Below are 10,718 nucleotides of genomic sequence, written 5' to 3' on the forward strand. Positions count from 1 at the left end.
CACGATTTGTGGACTTTGATGAATAAATTGGCTTTACCCCCTCAAAAAAAATCATTATTTGAATAAAAGTAAAAAATGGTGAATTGGAGATGGGAGGTATCGATCCCCCTGCCTCTTATCAGCATATATAAGCCTGCCGGTCGTCATTAATCGTCCATTCCGTTCAATCGTGCAATTGCAATTTTTGCTTCATCTACGTCTATTTTCTCTTGTAGATCTCTATGTAGCTATCAGCATGGTGATGTGATGGCCCATAGAATAAGTGAATTCAGACGCCTGTTGTCTGACGGAAGGGATTGTGCTGCTTCATGTTTTCAGAAAAGGACTGAAGGGCTTCAGTTAGGAGTAATATACTATCTGTACAACTCCAGGGATTAGTTGGAACGTACAGAGGCATCTTTGTTCATCATATAGGTCCCGGTAGTTCCGAGACGAGAGGAAACAGACCAGAATTTTGTAAGGTAGGATGCTGGGCTGATCACTAAGCACCAAAAAAAAGAGCTAGGAAGTGAACATTCGCTGCTGCTCGGTATACTTTTGCCAAAGAAGCGGGGCATCAAAATGAAACGAAACAGTGAAATGCAACAGAAATCGTAGGGTTAACAGAATCACTTGGAGAACATGACTCAGCACTCTGAGCCTATAACAGCAGTGCACCGCCAAAACAACCCCTCATTTTATGGGTCCCAGAAACCAGGCTCCAAGCAAAATCCTGAAACCAGCTAATATGTAGAGATGCCCAGCATGGGGAGGGATGATCTTGTCCATGTGAGGATGAAAATCATGTCAGCAGGCAATTTTGGCTCTGATGCATTAACCCTGCAGTGGAGGCAAATCCATGTAGTCATTCAGTTACATGTAGATGATTGTTGTTACTAGCAATTAAATCGCAATATATGCTGACATCAGAGACAAAAATTAGCAAAGTACTTGCTCAACAGAACGTAACTGGAACTAAATAATTTTGGGTGGCCAAACCTAAAGACCAATGAAGATCTTGCTCGAGAGCTCCTCGGGCTCTCGCGACCGCGTCGCCCCCGCGGGCGACCGGCCGCGCCCCGATCTCCTTCTCCAGCGACCCTCCCTCCTCCTTCCCTCCCCGCCGCCGTCGTCGGCGCTTGCCGCCGGGCCTGGCCCGGGCGACGTTGGCGGCGGCGGCCCCCTCGCAATTCCCCTCTCGGTACTCCTCTGGCGCGGGACGGAGCGGGCTGGGGGTGTCCCTAGGCGGCGGCGGTCCGGCGTGGCGGCGGGGTCCTGGCGCTGCGCGGGCGGATGGTTGGGTGGTGGCGTCGCCGTTGGCGGCGGGGTAGCACGGCGGCGCGTTCTGGCGGCGCCCGCTCAGCCCAGATCTAGGCCCTTCGGGCCCCATCTGGGCCCGGGCGGGCTGGCGGTGGGGTGCGGCTGCGGCGCGTCCTCCAGGAGGCGGGGAAGAGGCGAAGAACGGCAGGGTGTTGGCGGCGCCATCGCCGGCTTGCTGCAGCGTGGCGGCGGGGCTTAGCGGGCCCGTTTCGGGCCTGGCCGGCCAGGGGTGGCCTGGCATGCCCTGCTGCCGCGTCCGGACGGCTACCGCAACGGTGCCGGAGGTTCTGGCCTCCCGCACGACGGCGGTGGAGGTGGTTCCCTCCCGTTTGACTTCGGTGTTGCTTCTTCCTCCGCGGGGCGCTTCTCTCCAGTCCTCTTGGCCTCGTGTTGGTGTCCGCAGTGAGGCGGCGTGGGTGCGGCGCAACCGTGATGACGCATGCTGGTGGGCGGTGGTCTGGCTGGTCGGCTCCGGTCCGTTGGGCGGTGGGGATGGAGTGCGGGAGAAATCCTTGCCGGTTCTTCGGCTTCGATGCGGTGACACCTGCGGGTGCCACCATTCCTCCCTGGAGGGTGTCGGTGATATCCATCCCCCACCTCCCTCCGCGTGCCGGGGGAAACTCTAGGACATGTCCGGGCAGCAGCGTCGTCGGCGTCGCATTCCTTCTTGGAGGTGCTGCTTGGTACGCGATGGTTCGGAGCCTCGGGTTGTGGTGGTTTGTGTCTGGAGGGCGTAGCGGTGGCGGGTCATCCGCACTTTGTCGAGCTGCCGTTGTTGGCATTTGTTTCTTCTTCTTTTTCTTTTGGGCTTGCTGTGCTGTTCGCCCCAGCTATCCTTGTATCGGTGTTGGTTTCTTTGAAATAGAAAGAGGGGGGAAACCCTTTTTCGGTAAGACCAATGAAATTGACGTAGACTCAGCTAATAAGAAAGTTTTCTTTGGTTACTGAGTATAGATGCAAAAAAGAAAGGGAATTGCCAATATAGAAGATTGCATAAACCCAAAATGCAACCAAGATACTACATAAAAAGTTTCGAATATTCTAACCCCATCCGCCATTCATCTTCAGTTTTATAAAAAAACAAGGGAATGTGCACACAAATTCAGCAACATATCATATGTTTTTTCTCTAACATGCATTGAAAGCATGCAATTGTGTATTAGTAATAACTAGTAACATATTAAGGTGATAACTGGATATATACATGTACAGCCAAACTTTATAATTGGCATATAAACGGCACATTGCAATAACTATAGAGATTTTGCACAACATGAAAATCAATGACAGCTTGATTTTACTATATTCTTGTTGCATCTCACTTACCAGAGCTAAGATAAACATTACATTTCACAGAAGGGTATCCCGTAAAGATGTCGCACATTTTCGTGATTGTATCATCACTTGACGAGATCTCATCTGACAGCTTCACAATCACTGTTTTAAGCATTGGTGCAGAACGGAATATCAGTTTCAAGAAATCAAGCTCGTGATCCTCTGCTTCAGAGCCAACGGTTTCTAAATCTTCAAGGGCAGTCAAGGAGATAATTTGGGTCCTCCAGTTCGTAGTCTCACAAGGACAATTTGCAGGGCATGCTTCTTCCTCCTAATAGTACCAAAGATGTGAATGGTTACAAAATGTATTATTGAGAATTTGAGATATAAAGCAGAAGGAGCATTACCCATGATCTCTGTCGGTCTCGGACGACCTTAAGTCTCCGTATAACACTACAGATCCTATTCAATCCAAGAAGATGCAACACAAATTCTCCAAAAACATGACCTGTTGTTCTCAGATGTAGCTCCAAAGCAAAGAAGTCAGTAACTATATGCTTCTCTAACTCTTGTGCAAAGTTTGCGGCTTCACCGGAAAAACTATACCAGCTCTGAAAAATCAATTTGTTACATATGTATCATTCATAAAGTTAAGTTTAGCTGGTTTTATTTCAGTAAATTGACCAAGAGAGGAGACACACAGTGAAGGCATGAATGAGCAGCGAAGGGGGTTGTCCGGGTATGTCTGCCATCCGTAGTCTGAGGCTTGTTGAGGATCCAAAGACCAAACCCAATAGTTCCATTGTCATAGTGCCACTGCCACGAGACATTCTGGATTATTGGTGCTAAGATGGAGATGCTCACCTGTTGTTCGGCCAATAAGGACAGCGAGTATTCAAGCTGCCCCTACTGATGCCAAGTTCATCTTTCTAAGATCAGCCGTAATCCACATAGGAGCCGGAAAGTTGGAGCAAAGATGAGGAGATATAATTCCCTCCCTGCTATTATCATCCAAATTGAGAACTCCCATGTCGCAGTGATTATTCTTCAATCCCGTTGTCCAGAAAAAACTATCATCAGTAAAGTAGACATGATTTGCCTTGAGTGCTGGATATTCTTCAGCATTGAGACAAAGAGATTGATTATGCCCAAGAAATAACACATGGGCACGCAACGAATTGATTTCCTTAAGTTTACTTGCCACCATGTCAACTTCATATATATTAATTCTGCCTGTTTGCCAAAACACAGATGCCCCAGGTTCAGGTTCTAAATCATAATCCCCAAAGATTCTCCAAATAAGCAGCAGATCACCCCAGGGAGCTTGAACGATGTACACACTACACACTGCCAGCTGAAACATTCTCAGATGCCCCCATAATTATCTTCATACTGGCGAAAGGCCCACTAAGATCAAAAGCATGAATTTCTCCAGTTGCAGTCGCTGCATACAATAGGCCATTCTTGTAAGTGCAGTCGTCATAGATATCATGAGGTGGCAGCCAGGTCCACTTGTCATCCCCTACCCTTGCATAAGAGAGCTGACGCATTGGATTGTGGATGAGCACCACAATGAAGCTTTCCGTGGATGCATCGGAGAACACATATGCCTTATAGTGGAGTTCGTGCCGCAGGTTGTCAAGAGCAAAGATTGATGGTGAGTTATAACCATCGTGCATTCCAGTGTGCCATGAGAGTTCATACTTGTGGACAGCACCATTCTCATCAAAGATGGGCCTCACCTGCTCAATTGTGATCACTGAAGGGAGAGCAATCTGTTCACATGTGACCGGATTGACGAGGTGCATCTCAGATCTCTCATCAGCAGTTATCAGCCAGCCATGTGAGGACCCGATCAAACACCTAGTGCGGATAGGCGGCTCCGGGAGGGTTAACTTGTACGATCGCTTCTCTGCGAGGCTGTAGAGGCATGCGACACTCTCACCAGTGGATTTGGAAGTGTAGAGGAGACTGATAGACTTTGTGGATCGGTTAGGCTAAGATTCCGGCAACAGTGATAGGTATTACATTTCCTTGTGGCTCGAGGAGCTCCGGTTGCCGGCTATGGCGCCGGTGCCGGCGTGATGGCAGAGAGTGGTGGTGGCGGTGCTTCCCATCAGCACTGAACTAACCCTAGATCGATAGGGGATTAGGTGGGGTGTACGGCGCTGGCGACGAACCTCGTGATGCGAGCCGCCGACCCCTACCTTTTTATATAATGCAGGTGACAGGGGCCCGTCACCCATAGTGGGTTGAGCACCCCCGATCAGGGCGCGGATCTAAGGGCCCGGTGGGCCGTTGGGCCCATACGGTGGAGATCATCCTAACATTCTCCCCCTTGATCTCAACTTTTACTTTTGACCGTATACTTTTACTTTACTCGTTTCATAACAGATCAATACATAGAACATGTTTCATCGTCACAGCTCAATTGCCGATAGAATCAGACAGCCACAACGTACCTCTCTGTTTTGAAACAAATTCTTTAACCTTGGGCCCTTTTATTGTCCGGAAATTTTAGACTATACCATAAAACCCATGTCGATTGTGTGTTCGGATCCGAACACACTGGGCGGTAAGCCTTTAATAAGCAGATCTGCAAACACTTGTCTGTTGCTTTTATGCTTCAAGCATTTCTACATAATTCCGGACTTTCTCCTTTACAACGCATAACTCTATGTCAGTGTGTTTGGCATCAAAACTTGACTCGTTGTCATAGGAGCGAAAAACTTAAAATGGTTATCATTGTTGTAAACCATTATCAACTCCGGGTACAGGTCTTCATAACCATTTTGCCTGTCCCTCAGCCTCATATCAAGCTATAACATATCTTTGCATCACATTGATGATAATTGTTTCATTCTTTGGAGCTTTTCCACACAAAAACCTTCAAGTATGAAAGTTAGCGACAATTGTGGATTTCGCTATACATTTCACAACTCATGTCTTTGTACTCACAATCTTTTGAGAGCACTTATTTCTTTCAGCTTGAGGCCGATATCTTTGACTCCATTCCAGTGATCTATATATGGACTGGACATTGCCAAAACAACCCGGATATGTGAACTGTGTCAGGGTAATGTATTGAGCTTCCAACAACTGAAGCATATGGTACCATATCCGTTTTCAATCTTTTCTCATCAACTCTTGGAACACCATAGTTTCTAGTTCCATTACCCTTAACTATAAGAACAGGCGTAGGTTTTCTCGCATGCATACTTTAGAGACCTTTCTTAGCATGTCCATGCGACATTCCTAATACCCCTTTTATTCTTTTCTTGGTGAATCTTGATAATTATAACGAGAGATACTCTACCGAGAACATTCTTTTGAACTTTGAGAACAAGAACTTCTTTTCTTCTCCTGCAATAGATTGACATGACCACTAGTAAGTAGGACGTCATCCACATGCACAGGATTAGGAAATGAATTTCCCATTATATAACTTTGCATGAATACAATTGTCCTCTCATTTTATTTAACCCAAAACAACATTTGATTGCTTTAGTCCATAAAAGACTTCTTCAGGCAGTATCCCCTGTGTTCTTTACTTTCATCTGATGTAACTCAGATCATAATATCTTTCATCTGATGTAACTCAGATCATGATGTGCTACCAACACTCATTGTAATCTATTCAGTGCAAAACGCGCAAAAACCTTTCGATTTAAGTCGTGTTTTACACCTCTACATATTTCCTTTGGAGTCACATTGTCCTTGTAGACTCTTTACAGCCTACTGTTTTGGCTCCATTGGAAATTACTCATCAGTCCCGAACATCGTCGGGATTCACCAATTTCATTTCATCTCACATAGTCTCTTATCATTTACACAAGCAGACACTTCTCAAAGCTCGAATGAGCGCTTTAAATGAGGTGGGATCAACCTCCATTTGAATTTCACTAACATAGACTTTATAGTAATCAGAAGTATCTGATTTTATCATTCCTTGAGACCATCAGTGTCTCAGGTACTGGCACTTCTCTCATATGGGGATGTGTTGTATAGGTCATACAACATGCTCCCCCAGATTACTCCATCTTCACTAAAAATGGCGTATCTTTAAACTTTATAATTTGGGTTTATTCTGTTAAAACTTTCTTCTTTATGGCACTTTAAGCACCGTCTTAGTATTCCTTACTCTGCTTTCGGAACTGTAAAAGATCCAGAAATACAGCTATTTCATTTCTTTAGGGGTATTAATATGACCGTCATACTCCCCCAGAAGATCACATTCTTCATCACATTATCTAAAGTATAGGGGAGTTTCAACATTCTTAATTTATCTCATATATCTTTCTCCCCCTCGAAATGTGGCAAGAACTTTTCTGCCACAATTTTGAAAAACCATTGATAACTCTTGTGAATTGAGGAAACTTTGATTATCTACTTCATTCATTAGATTACTTCATACGAAATGAAGTTATCTCTTCATACAAAATGAAGTTATCTTTTAACTAGTATGGGAGTACCTTTTCCTCATTCCATTTCAGAAACTCAATAGAGTTCTTTATCATTAGTACTTTTGCAAGTCACACTTGCATGTCATTCTTATCTTTAGTTTCATCTGTAACTTTTATTCTCTTCGGATTTATTGAGTGCTTAATGACCGTTACACATAAGATGTACGGTTGATACTAGGAAAGCATAATAGCTACTCCATACTTTTCTCCCAGAATAGGACACATTAAAAGCACATGAGTCATCATGTCTTTCTCCTGTCATACAGGATAAGTCTGAGAAAATTTCTGCCGCCATACGGGTTACGCAGGGATTTTCTCAGACTTATCCTGCCATGCGGGTTTATCATAATCATCTTTTCCGGCCATGCGGGTAATTCCCTGTAAGGGACATAAATGGCAGAATTGGCTCTTTTGACTGCATATTCAATCATCAAATTTATAAATAAATCCGAATGCTCTTTGACACACATACTTGATCCGACGTTGGTCAAATTAAACACGCATGTTGCTTGTTTTATCTCAAATCATAGAGAGTACATGAAAAACATTCGTCAACCAAGACTCTCAATGATCTATCTCTTTTCTTTTGAAACCATTCTTTAGAGAGAATATACTATCTCACGTTATGACCTTTCTTGGTCATCTTTCGGGTCACTAGTACCCCAACCATTCGCTTTCATGAATGAAAGCATGGAAAACTTTTAGTCTGAGAAAAACTTAGCCAATAATCAACAATAATGAGTATAAAAATAACCCTACGTTGGTCTGGTTAAAAAATATGCACATTAAACTTTTGCAAAACTTCCTTTTTATACTCTAAATCATCGTTGTGGTAGAATTAGAATAAAACTCATTCTTCTACGTTAATTCCATATCACCGTTGGGCGGAAATGGAAATAATGCATATAACTCATAAACAATGTGATGATAGTATTTCTATTAAACAACTTTGCTCAGAAATAGTCATCATCATCAACTTTATTGCAGCGGAAACAAGAAATATACATTTCTCTAGTTCAAGAGCATTTCTTTATCTTTAACTGTTCTCTGAAAATTGATCACTTTGATACAAAATTTATCAGAGATTTAAGCTTTGAACATAAGACTCATAGAATTATAGTACTGTTATCATCAACGTTGGTCAGAAAATAACAATACCATATTTTAACTTTAAAAGAAATATCTTTCTTTTATCATATCGAAAACTATCTCCATCTTATTTCACCCACAAGTGAAAAAAAACTTCTCTCAAAAAACTGTTCATCCAATTAAATTTCCCCGTTGGTTCCAATTTAATTGGAGGATAATACTTTTTCTTTGCAGTGGAAACTTTCTGAATCTATTCAGAAACAATTCTATACTCTTTTACTCTCTAAGCAATTTCAACCGATTGGTTCAAAAATGCATTGGAGAAACAACAATTTAATCTTTTATTTTAGTTCTATTCACTTTTAAAAGAACATTTTTATTTTTATTTGCAGCGGAAAAACATGAATAAAACATTCATGAACTTTTTTTTTACAGAAACTTTTCTTTCATAAAATAAAAATTCATGAACTTTATTATTTTCTTTATAAAATTCATGAACATATCTTTTTCTGAAAATTTTCCATTTTTCATTTTCAGAAACTTTTTCTGTTTACTTTTCTATTTTCTAAACAAATATTTTCGTTGGAAAAATTTTGCATAGAAAAACTGTTTGAAATCTGCCCAAAAAATGAACAAATAACAAAAGAAAAAACAACAAAAAAAAACAGCTGGCTGCGGCCTCGGCCCAGCATCCCGCGCTCGCGCCCGCGGCGGCTGGCCTGGTCCGGTTCGTCTCTCGGCCCAGAAGGCCCGGCGCCGAGCTAGGGTTTGTATCCTAGGCGTTGATTTTGATCGGACGGTGGCCCGCTCTTTTCTCTCAAACAAAACCAGGAGACCGTGCGAGACCCTGTTCCAGTTCCTCTCCTCGCCCCCGCATCTCACCGGATTGCTTCGTGGCGTTCAACGCCGGCCACTCGGCCACCGCGTCGCGCCAGTCGCCGGCGACGACGTCTAAGCCAGCACGCTTCGCGAGCACCTTTCTCCTGCCCCTCCTTTCCTTTGATAGAGAGAGAGGGACGCCTGCTGCGCCCTCCTCTACTCCCCCTTGCGCCTCGACGGCGCCCTTTTTTGTGGAGTAGCGGCGGGACACGGCTGCGTCGGCTGCAAACCTCCGCGCCGCACGAGCGGCCTCCCCTGTCCCTTTCTACTTTTTTTATCCACCTGGCAGAGAGAACGAGTGAGAAGGAGAGTGCCGCGGCGCCGCTGCGCTCCCTCTGCTCCCCTTCCCATCTGCGTCGTTGCCAACCCCTTCGCTGGTCGCGCGTTCCCTTTGCGGTGAGCGCGCCGCCGTCGAATGGATCGGTGACGGTGCTCTTTCCCCGATGGGGTCTGTTCTTTTGGCAGCCGCGAAGGCGTGGTGCCCCCACTGCCTGTGTTCTTCTTCCGAATGGCTCGGCATGCCGATGCCCATCCGGATCGAGAGGAACGGCGCGGCCGGTGCGGCGGCGCGACTTTTCCGGCAAGCACGAGGCTCTCTCCAGTGATTTCTTTTGCCCTTCTCTTTAGGGTTCTAAGGGAGGGGGTTGAGTTCTTTGAGTTGTACCGAAATCCAAAACCGAAAACATGGCTGATACCATTGATAGACTTTGTGGATCGGTTAGGCTAGGATTCCGGCAACAGTGATAGGTATTACCTTTCCTTGTGGCTCGAGGAGCTCTGGTTGCCGGCTATGGCGCCGGTGCCGGCGTGATGGCAGAGAGTGGTGGTGGCGGTGCTTCCCATCAGCACTGCACTAACCCTAAATCGGTAGGGGATTAGATGGGGTGTACGGCGCTGCGACGAACCTCGTGATGCGAGCCGCCGACCCGCACCTTTTTATATAGTGCAGGTGACAGGGGCTCGTCATCCATAGTGGGTTGAGCACCCCCGATCAGGGCGCGGATCTAAGGACCCGGTGGGCCGTTGGGCCCACACGGTGGAGATCATCCTAACAGAGACATGGCGTCCGCTGGCGTTTGTACTGCCCAAGGCTCCGTAGGCTTGTGTATGCGGAGCGCCGGGATGGGCAGACAGAGCCGGGTTGCACGAGGTCAGGGATCTCAAGGGCGGCAAAGATACAGTACCCATCAAAATGTCCGGAGGCAGCTCCGGCAATGTGCCCAGTGTAGTCTTCTTGGTCAGCTGTAGCTCAACATGTTCATCTTTGCAGAATCTCTTGAGTGAACTGGGAGTGAAGCCTAGCATCTTTGGCAAAGTTCTGAAGATTAGGGTGGACAAATACGTCCGGTGTATAGCAAGCTTCCCTAAGCTCATTATCCTGGCAACGCTACATGACTCCATTGGATATCTCCAGCTTCGGCCAAACCGACAAATTTCGCAGAGTGTCTCTGCAGATAATCTCAAGCTTCGGCCAAACTGACAAAAAAACTCAGTAAGTTGGACGCAAATTTCTGCAGAGGAAAGGCTGGCTCCTGGCTATACTTATATACAGATAGATCACCAGCCGCTTCAAATTCCAGTAGGAGAAGCAAATCTGAGCCCAAGAAGGCACTCGACAAAGACTCGGACTTGTTTCTGCAGGAATTCCGAGTCACGCAGGCAAGGGCGAACGGAAGAGCACTGACCGGCGGAGGTGCCACCAGAGGGGATTAA

The 10,718-nt window shown here is 45.7% G+C and overlaps 1 pseudogene; it reads right to left on the reverse strand.

Moving 5' to 3' along the window:
• Positions 1–3,469: 3,469 nt before the first annotated feature.
• On the reverse strand, positions 3,470–10,406 carry LOC125519298 (F-box protein KIB2-like; annotated as a pseudogene).
• Positions 10,407–10,718: the final 312 nt, after the last annotated feature.

This window comes from Triticum urartu, chromosome 7A (assembly GCF_056163025.1).
Source record: "Triticum urartu cultivar PI428250 chromosome 7A, HENAU_Tu73, whole genome shotgun sequence".
NCBI classification, from domain to species: Eukaryota; Viridiplantae; Streptophyta; class Magnoliopsida; order Poales; family Poaceae; genus Triticum; species Triticum urartu.